Here is a 9,760-nt window from a genome sequence, read left to right on the forward strand (position 1 = left end):
GCAGGCAGGCTGAGACAGCGGGATCTGAGTCCAAAGTCATGGCATCTCCAGAGCTCATCCTGGCTTGGAACACCCAGTGTTCAGACTTGGCTTCCACGTTCACTGTGCTGATCTGCACTGCACTGGACTTTGAGCTCTCCTAGGTCTGGGTTTCTGAGAGCTTTTTTATTATTATACTAGTAACATTATTCCATTGTTTAAAAGAAGAAGAAGAAACTGAGAACCAAAGAGAAAAAATAGCCTATAATCTCTTCTCCCCCAGAAAAATCACTCAATATTTTGGTGCCCACCCACCCATCCACCCACCCTTCACCCACACTTCCACCCACCTACTCATTCATCAGTCCAACCATCTGTATCAGAGATCTTAGTTGCAAATCACAGAATCCACTTTAACAGAAAAGGAATTTACTTAAAAAGATTAAGAGGCTCAAGAATCCAGAAGGGATGATTGCTACAAAGGTCCAGTATTCAGAGTTGACAGCCAGACCACCCAGAGGTACTGTTCAGTAAAGCTACCATAGCAGCTGTAAATCAGCATGAATTCTACAACTTGCCTCATCTCACCCCCTTCAACTGAGTGGATCCCCAAGCATCTCCTCTGTTACTCTAAAGGCCAGGTGCCTCCCCCGCCCCCTTTTCTGGGTCCCTGCTTCCTCAGTTGCTCTCTTCCAAATCAGTCTCACATTGTTGCATCTGATTGGTGGAACCTAGGTCACACACCTATATCTTAGCTGCAAGGGAGTCTAAGAAAGCACATTTCTGGCTTTTACTTTGAGAAGTGGGATTTATGATCTGGGGAAAATCCACAAACATAGGAAAGATGGGCTTCCCTGGTGGCTCAGCAGTAAAAAAATCTGCCTGCACTGTAGGAGACATGCAGGAGACATGGGTTCGATCCCTGGGTCAGGAAGATCCCCTGGAGAAGGAAATGGCAATCCACTCCAGTATTCCTGAGTAGGAAATTCCATGGACAGAACAGCCTGGTGGGCTGCAGTCCATGGGGTCGCAAAGAGTCAGATAGGACTGAGCGATTAATCAACAAGTATTCTCTGAAAGCAATCTAAAACAGTTACTGCAAAGGCAATCTTAGAGGCCTCTCAGGATGATAAAGATCACTGGCACTTAAATTCAAAGGGATCTGTTAAAATCTATCTTGTTCTTCATGGTCAAGGTGTGGCATTGCAGAATTACATGGATTCTGCCTTTTAGAAGCTTATGTGCAGTGCTGCGCTTAGTCGCTCAGTCGTGTCCAACTCTTTGTTACCCTATGGACTGTAGCCCGCCAGGCTCCTCTGTCCATGGAGATTCTCCAGGCAAGAATACTGGAGTGGGTTCCCATGCCCTCCTCCAGGGGATCTTCCCAACCCAGGGATTGATCCCAGGTCTCCCGCATTGCAGGAGAATTCTTTACTATCTGAGCTACCAGGGAACCCCCTTAGAAATTTATACCATAGTTTAACTGATAAGAGGCAAGAAGCACACTTAAGTGACAAGAAGGTCTCTTAGTGACAAATGAGACAGGAAAGTCACTGCTCCCAGGTTCAGAACGGCATATCAGCATAGGATGGGTCAGATGAGGGGAAGCCTGCTGAGAAAGAGTGTGTTGAAGGACCAAGTAGCTAAGGTACTGGCCTTGCAGCAGCAGCGAACCTGCATCCTCCCTGACTGCTTCACAGCAGGTCAGATCACCATCCTGAATTCCGAGAGCATCAGGCACCTGTCTTTATCATGGCTTGATTCCACTTTGGCGATTCTCTGATCCCACGCCTACATCCTCCACTCCACGAAGAGCTTGCCATTGTGCCCCAGAAAGGCTCTGGGTGGGCAGAGGCTGGTGAGGACCAGGTCAGGGCGTGGCAGCTGGGAGGGTGAGGCTGAGACCTGTCATCACAAAGACAGTCTGCAGCCTCCCCCCGCCCCCCACCCCGCAACCCCCACCCCGCAACCCCCACCCGTTTCCCCCAGGGAGGAGCAGCTGATGTGTTTCTGGAGTGTTCCAATCCAATTAGCGCCCTCCCCTAGCTCCAAGGAGAGGCCCAAGCCACCACTCCCTTCCCTGAGGTAGAGACTCAGTGGGGAGGGGGTGCCGCGGAGGTCTGAACACCCTGACCCAGCTCCTCCCCAGCGCGGCTGGCTGGCCTCTAGACAGGCTGCTATGACAGCGCCCGTTTCTAGGCGACTGTTCTGGGGAATGGTCTGTTTTGGCAACCGGAGGGCCCCTGGGTAAGGGGAGCTCCCCCACCACCACCACCACGGCGCCGCCTTATTTGCATGGCAACCACCTCCCCGGCCCGAGCTGCGCTGCTCTGCGGCTGCCCGGCTGCCCGGCGGCCTGGCGGCTCCAGCCCCTGCCCTCCACCCAGCCAGCCCCGGCCCCAGGCCCGCCGGCCACCGCCTTATTGTCCCAGTCCTACCTCCCCGGGATGTGGAGGCTGCCCGCTGGGCTAGGGCATTTCCGGAAAGGCGGGTGCCCTAGGGAAGTGGGGAAAAGATGCTTAGGGACAAAACACGGGTATGGGGGAGGGGGGATGAAATATAATCTTTTTCAAACGAGTCCAAGTCACATGGCTTGGAAGCATCAGAACGCATTCTGGATAACAAGGTTGGCTCACAAGATGTTTGTTTAGGTGACCTCTCAGCTCAGCCCTAGGAGGTACTCAGAAGATGTCTTTTGGATCATTAAATTGCAAGTGTTATGTGTGAATTTGGAAGTGGGTAGGTCTGAAAAAAAATATTTCTTATCTAGAAAAATCAGACAGTGATATTCTTAGAAAATATTTTCAAATAGTTGCAAGAGGGACTTGGTGACATAGGATTATCAGATGATGAATTTGTTGGAAGAAACAGAAAGAGGAAATAAATAGATAGGCTGATAACTCTTAGAGGCTCCCTCTGTCCTGCATACGCCCACCCCACCCTGCCACACCCACCAGCTTGAGTCCACGATGCCAACTGAGATGCCAGGCTCTGAACACGCAGACTGACATTAACTGCCCAAGGACACATGGCCTGGACTGGAACCTGAGAAGGGGGTTGGGCAGGGGCAGGTCACCCCAGCTGAGCGATCACATTCCCTGGCAGCTGTCCAAGGGGCAGCTTCAGCTGCACCTGTTTGTGGGGCGATTTGCTTTTATCAGTATTGACACAGCAGCAGGGCCAGGGAATAGCATAGTAATAAATAAATGAGAGCGAGAGGAGAAAAAAAAAAAAAGAGGGCTGGAGCCACCCAGGCGAAGCAAAAATGCTGAGGTCTTTTTTCGCTTGTTGTATGTCAGCATGTTCAATCCAGTTTCCCCACCCCTGAAATCTCTGAGGATCATGGTGTAGGCTTGGCATGGGAGCTCTGGGTCTTAAAGAGATAGAATTGCAGAGTCGGAAGCACTTTAAGATCCTTTTGTGCCAGGCATCCCTGCCCAATGGATCTCAAGTTTACTCTGTATCCTCACCTGCCTCTTATGGTTTGTCAGGAACCTCAGCAGGGAGTTCCTTCCTCCCTCTGCCAAGTTTCGGCATCAGGGACACAATGACTCAAGTGTAGGTTTTGGAGTTAGTCAAACCTAGGATCAAATCCTGGCTCTGCCTAGCTGTGTGATTTTGGATGTGTTAACTAATCACTCTGAGCCTCTGATCCTCCGCAGAAATGGAAAATGGAAATAAATAAATAAAATAGTACTATCTATTGTTGCAAGGATGCAAAAGACCTAGAATAATTGCTCTGTATATGTTCACTTGGTCATTATTATTACTAACATCACCTTGAGTTTCTTTCAGGGCTTTGGAGAAAATACACCACCATCACCACCCCCCATGCCAAAAAAAAAAAAAAAACCCTAGGGGAATTGATCTGTTCCAGAAATTGGAGAAGGGGAGCAAGCAAGAGCCTGGCATGCTTTTTGCCCCCCAAATAGGGTCAAACGTGGCCTTTTGGTTTCTCAGCCTTGTTTCCAGGTTTCAGGGGCCACAGGCTGACTTACATTCATTCTAGTTTAGTACAGTAAGTGGAATGCAAAGAATCCTGGTCATCAGAAGCCACCTGACCACGCCTAGAGATAAACTGCATTGGCAGAAATTACTAGCCATGAGTAACTACCAGGTTTCAGAGAGGAAGTAGGTTCTCTGGGTGAGACATAGTGTATCTGCTAAGAAGGTGGGTTCAACTGTCAGACTCGAACACTAGCCCCAACATCTGCTAGTCATGTGCCCATACCAGGTTATTTAACCTCCATAAGCCTCGCTTTCCTTATCTGTAAAATGGTCATAATAATACCCCATAAACTTGTTGTGAGTTTATGTATGAAAAGCATGTAGTGAGTGCCTGACATGGAGAAAGTGCTTAATCATGTTAGCCCTCGCTGTCCTTGCTGTGAGATGAAAGAAACCAGGGACTGTGTCATATTCATCACTGAATATCCAGATCCTCAAACAAAGCTTGACATTTGGTAGGTACAGTAGTACTTGATGAATGAATGACTAACAAGGCCCTTGCCCCCAAGAAGTTGAATCTTCCCAGGAAATAGAAGGCATAAACTGCCTATGCTACTCACAGTAGGAGACAGCAGAGGGTTAAAGCCATCCTGCCAGTCCCCAAGCCCCAGAGGCAGACAGTCCCTTTGATCCCTCAGTTTCATCTATCCAGGATGCTTTCAAGAGAGGAAAACAGGAAGTATCCCTGATAGCCCAGCTTGCTGTTTTTTTTTTATTTTAATGAATGGGGGGGGTGCTTGCGGTGGGAGGAGGATGGTCCTTTGGGTCACATTTTGCCAGGAAATCAGCCTCCTTCCTTTCAAATGCTGGGGCTTCCAAAGGGGCAGATAAATAGTGGTATGCTTGATACAGAGAGATAGATGTGATCCAAAAATGGCAAGGCTGACAGGTTGGGGTCCTTAGTGGACCACGTTACAGTTACTAGACTCAGGTGCTTCCAGTCCATGTGGCCTTTTGCATATTCACTCACTCACTGTTGACTAAGTGCCTTGGGCTGGACCCTGAAATCACGGCTCAGTATCAAGTATCCAGGACTTGACCAAAAGGAAAAAGGACAGTGAGCTCAGAAAAGATGGACGGAACACAAACAAGTGAGAATATTCCAAAGGAGAGAAATAGCAGCTGGTATAAGAAAGCAGTCATAGGAATGAAAATGGAGGAGAACACAAGCAAACACCCAGAGAAGATTAAGTATATAGGAAAAATAAAGAGAACTGCTTCTAAGCATTTGAAGCCAGGGTAGTAGAGTCCTCGTAACAGGAGAACTGGACAGAGTGCATGCAGGAGAAGCCTGTGACCTCCAGGGACACACAGCTGACAGAAATGAACAGAAGCAGGAAGCAGAATAACAGTTTAAGACAACAGATCTGACTCTGACCAGGCCAGCCCCAAAAAGAGACCATTTGCTAACCCTTTGTGTTAAACCCACATTTGCCCAGGATGGACACGAGAGAATGTTCTAGCAAAGTGGAAAGGTTCTATGTCATGATACAGGTGTAGCTTGCATGGGCAGATCAATTTCTCAGTGTTACACAGTTAAGATTTCTGCATGTCCATGTTTATAAGTTTCACCTGAAAAAAAGAACTCTACAAAATAACCGTCAAGTGGGCAAAGCGTAAAGGTAGAGAGGCAACAAGAAAGATGATCATCTAAGCAGGACAGAGGGTACCTTCGGGTTCACAATACTGTTTTGTTGACCCTGAAATTGTTTTAGGAACTTTCATGATAAAAAAAGTTTTAAAAAATTGTTCACAGCTGTCCTCAAGCAAGTCCCTTTCATATTCTCAGAAAGGCAGGTGAGACATTACCTATTATAAGTCCAGTCTAATGAATCTAGCCTTTCTGTTATAGATGAGGAAATTGAGGTGCGCCTTGAACGAGTCAGGTATAGTCAGATATCATATTCTCAGATAGCCTGGGGCAGAGCTAATGCTGGAATCTCAGGCAGGAACAGTGCCCTTTGACCTTTTCAACTCTCACCCACTGGTAGGGAGTCAGCTGGAATTTACTCATTAGCCTGGGTTGCCTTTCCAACCTGCAGGCCCAGGTCTTGAAGGGCAGGGAGGCTGAATGGCCTGGGGTGATTCCAGACTCCCAACCACTTTCTACTGCACTGTTTTCCTTTTGTGGGTAATCCTGAGCTCACAGAGATTCAATTAGGTCCCTTCCTGCCACTTCCAAACGCAGCAAAGGAAACCCACACGATTAAGGATTCCCAGTAACCCAGAGTGATAAGGTCAGACAGTGGGGAGAGTCCTAGCTCCAGAGGTAACAGAGGCGTTGCCTCAGGGCAACCCATCCTCCTCTCCTACCTTGGTTGCCCTTTATCCGGAAGACGATTTCGGGTTCTGTTATCTTACAGGGTTGTAAGGAGGATCTCAAGAGGTGCTGGTAGGGAAAGCACTTTGAAAAGTTAGAAGAGCTGTACAAATGGGAGGGAGCATTATCAAAGAGCAGGCGGGAGAGGACGGAGGGAAGCACAGAGGTTTCTCCAAGGTTCTTAACTGCCTTTAGGTTGTGCCTTAGGGGAAAAGACTTTTGGGGGAGGGGGGAAAAAGAGGCGCTAGAGCTTTCTGTTTTCCATTTTTAAAAATAATTTTATTTATTTTTGGCTGCGCTGGGTCTTCACGGCTTTGCACGGGCTTTATCTAGTTGCGATGAGTGCGAGCTACTTTTTGTTGCAGGGTGCCGGCTTCTCATCACGGTGGCTTCTCTTCTTGCTGAGCACAGGCTCCAGGGCAGGCGGGCTCACTAGTTGGGGCTTGAGGGCCCTAGAGCCCTGGCTCAGTAGGTGTGGTGCACACACTTAGTTGCTCCACAGCATGTGAAGTCTTCCCGGAACCGGAAATGAACCCACATCCCCTGCACTGGCAGGCGGATTCTTAACCACTCCGCCAGCAGGAAAGTCCTCTAACACCTCTGGGTGCTTGCCCTGCGCCCGGCACTGTGTCCTGCTCTGGCTGTAGCATCTCGTTTCTTCCTTTGACTCTGGTATTATTGTTCTGCTCATTTTGCACATGGAGAAAAGAGATCCAGAGACTCTCAAACAACTTGCCCAAAGTCATACAGCCGCTGAAGGCAGAGCTGGGGCTCAAAGAGGTCGCCCTGTCCTGGGAGGGAAGGCCACCCCTCCCTCTGGGGGAGGGGAGGGACTGCAGCAACTCCCTGGCACAGGGGTGTCCGAGTCACCGTCAGGAGACCTGGACTCGAGTCTCAGCTCAGCTGCTTATTAACCGTGTGACCTGGGCCGAGTCCTGTGGCCTCAGTCTCTTCAGCAGCAGCTTGGTGAAAATAAAGCCTGCCCCACCTCCCTCACAGGGAACACGTGAGGATTCTGTGAAATCACTGATACTGCAGGTGCTTGGAAACAGCTGCAAAGGGAGACCGAAATGAAGGGTTCCTGATCGTCTCTGAGGAGAAGCAGCCCTGGCTTATGATGTGCTGACATCCACCTCCTTGTCCCCTCGGCTTGCCCTCTACACCTGAGCGGCAGAATTCTGAGCCGGGGCCGGGGTGTCTCCTCGGATATGGCTTTGGTGGGAAGGGGGACGAGAGGCGTCAGACTGTGCCAGCTTAAGGATTTCCTGAACAAACACGTTAGAGGGTAGCGCATTGGCTTAGGGTTCTCCCCCAGGCCCGAATTGCAGCAGGGCTCCTTTCTCCTGTTTGTTGTAAAACAAACAGGCTTTCAGCTACTTGGGCAGGATTTAACTAGCAATCAACCCTGGAGATAAGTGGATCACACTCAGCAAGCTCACATGGGAGTAATTTGTACCCAAGAGCAGTTCATAATTTATATTTTTGAGTCCACAGCCAGGGAGCTATCCTTTAATGGCTAGAGACATAGTCATCCCATACTGTACACCCCTTCTGTCCAAGAAGGAAATAACAGGAAAACAGAGACTGTCCAGAATCACATCACAGCTAAACGTGTAAAGAGCTTATTCTTATAAGTCTGTAATCATCTGTAGGTAGGATCTCTCTTTCAATGCATCTGTTCTAAATATCCCCGCCCCACCATCCCCCCACATACCAGCAGCACTTAGCTCAAAAAGCAGAGAGTATTTGTGAAATGAATGGAATTAGGGGAAAGAGAATGTAGTGGTTTTACAAGTTTCCTGGAAGTCAAGAAAAAAAATAGAAAAACAAGTTTCCTGGAAGTCAAGGCAAGGCTGGTGTGGCCCTTCCAGGTGACCAGCAGGTCCTGCCCAGCCCGTAACCTCACTGCCCCCTCCTCAGGCTGTGCTTACTCTAAGCTGAGAGGGCCCATATTTCCAAATCCCGAATTAGGAAACAAGGCTTGAAGGACTATTTGAAACCAGAAATCTATATTCCAGAAGGATGTACGCCCTTCTGTTTGCCCTGGGATTGATTATATTTGCCTGCATTTAAATACACACACACACACACACATATATATATATATATATATACACACACACATATATATTATATATGGCTGTACCAGGTCTTAGTTTGCGGCACGTGGGATCTAGTTCCCTGACCAGGGATCGAACCCAGACCCCCTGCACTGGGAGCTCGGGGTCTTAGCCACTGGGCTGCCAGGGAAGTCCCATATCTGCCTGCATTTTGGCAGATTTTTCTCAACCCAGTTTGCAAGCTTATAGCTTCCTTCCTTGCAGTGATTACCACTCCAACATACATGTAGGGAAACCCCATGAACTCATCAATAGATCTTCAGATTATCTCACCCCTGTGGCCTGTTGGTCCTATTTGAAGCTTGCCTGTTTCTCTGTTTCCCTCTCAGGGTCCTTCCTAGGATCGACCAGACTAATGGGGTGAGTGACAGAGTATGGTCAGGATTCCACCCAAGGGGAGAGCCCTAAGGGACTGGGTAGGGCAGAGGAGCCTTGGCTTCTACTCAGTGGTATGTTCGTGGCAGGTCTGTCCTCTCCAGGTCTCCTCTGTGAAAGGGGATGGTGGGAGGTACAGACTCAAAGTCTTAATGACCTTTTGCAATTCAAGCAATCGGTGAGTTGTGGGTTGTGAGCATTTGCCCACCACCCCTGCTTTCTCTCCTGCAGTTTGGGGATAAGCTGTCGTTCGCTCCTATCTAAGGCAAACACCTGCCCTGGCCGCTGATCCTGTCCCCTCCCCCCTCCAGCAAGGCTTCCTCCTCTCTCCTGCATCATCTGTTTTCCCTCTTTGCTGAATCATTTGCCATCAGCATATACATGTACATAAATATTCTATAGTCTCTTCCATCCAAAGGAAAAAAGAAGTCTCTCTTGACCCTTCTTGCCTTCCAGCTTCTCTCTCAAAACCATTTCGATCACTCCACAAGTCCACCTAAACTGTTGCCTGTTCAAGTCACCAGTTCCCTCCACTGTGGTTAAACCAAATGATCATGACTCCTTCATCTCCACTACTCAGCAAGAATCAGCTGACCCTTCATTCTTCCTTGAAACACTTTTTTCTCTTGGCTTCCATGACACTACATTCTCTTGATTATTCCTCAGGGTCTCCTTTGCTAGAACCTCCTTATCTCCTTCATCTAGAAATGTTGGAGGGTCCTGGGGCTCAGGCCCTGGATCTATTCCCAGTCTTCATTAACCCATAGGTGATCTCATTCAGTCTCGTCGTGTTAAATGCTGCTTGTCTTATCCCAGGATCTCCTAGAAGCAGAACCTTAATAAAAGGTTTGCATGCGTGTAGTTTATATGGGAATGAAAATTCTAGAGAGCAGAAGTGAGGGACAGACTAAGAGAAACAGAGAAGAAACAGAAACAAATTCAAGGATGCATTGCTGAG

At 48.5% G+C, this 9,760-nt stretch overlaps 1 long non-coding RNA gene across 1 annotated transcript in view; it reads right to left on the bottom strand.

Annotated features, from left to right (window-relative positions):
* Nucleotides 1–1,811, bottom strand: part of LOC145517570 (uncharacterized) — a 57,263-nt gene extending 55,452 nt beyond the window's left edge. The window contains exon 1 of the long non-coding RNA XR_014062159.1: nucleotides 1,636–1,811. This is a non-coding gene — a long non-coding RNA (uncharacterized LOC145517570). The remainder of the gene's footprint in view (nucleotides 1–1,635) is intronic.
* Nucleotides 1,812–9,760: the final 7,949 nt, after the last annotated feature.

Source organism: Giraffa tippelskirchi, chromosome 8 (assembly GCF_054371585.1).
Source record: "Giraffa tippelskirchi isolate mGirTip1 chromosome 8, T2T-mGirTip1v1.2.pri, whole genome shotgun sequence".
Taxonomy (NCBI): Eukaryota; Metazoa; Chordata; class Mammalia; order Artiodactyla; family Giraffidae; genus Giraffa; species Giraffa tippelskirchi.